Here is a 606-nt window from a genome sequence, read left to right on the forward strand (position 1 = left end):
TCAATGCGTATTACATAAAGATCCATAGATTTTTTTCCCAGACGTGATTTTTTGCATTTATATGCAAAGAAAAAAAATTATCTTTTCACTGTATTTTTGACATTGTTTATAAGTAGGTAGAGATTATTATTCTGTATTGCTTCACATTACTAAGTAATGACAATTATGAATAAGGTAATAATATCGTTTCATATTTCAATATGTTAATCAAATGTTCAGTATCTTAATGGGAAATCCCAGAATACTTCAGATAATTTTTTTATTTTACAGGCTTACTTCGTGCACCTCCAGTTCTTGAGTTTGTGCGCAATTTTGATTATCAGTTCTACCAAATTTGGTGGAAGTGTTAATCCCTGATGTGCTGAAATCTATACCTCCAGCTTAACACAAGCCATCAGAATTTTGCAAAAAGCCTAGAGTCATGGTTATCTAGTGCTATGTTGGGTGCCCTCCAGATATTGTGAAATTAAGGTAAGATAAAAATGTTCTCTAGATAAAACAGTTCATTTGTGCTATTCCTTCATATTTATTTTTAACTATTTAGGCCACTCTCATTTTTAGTGCTGTTAATTTTTATACAAACACATGCACAAATGTCCATATCTA

Source organism: Penaeus monodon, chromosome 33 (genome assembly GCF_015228065.2).
Source record: "Penaeus monodon isolate SGIC_2016 chromosome 33, NSTDA_Pmon_1, whole genome shotgun sequence".
Classification (NCBI taxonomy): Eukaryota; Metazoa; Arthropoda; class Malacostraca; order Decapoda; family Penaeidae; genus Penaeus; species Penaeus monodon.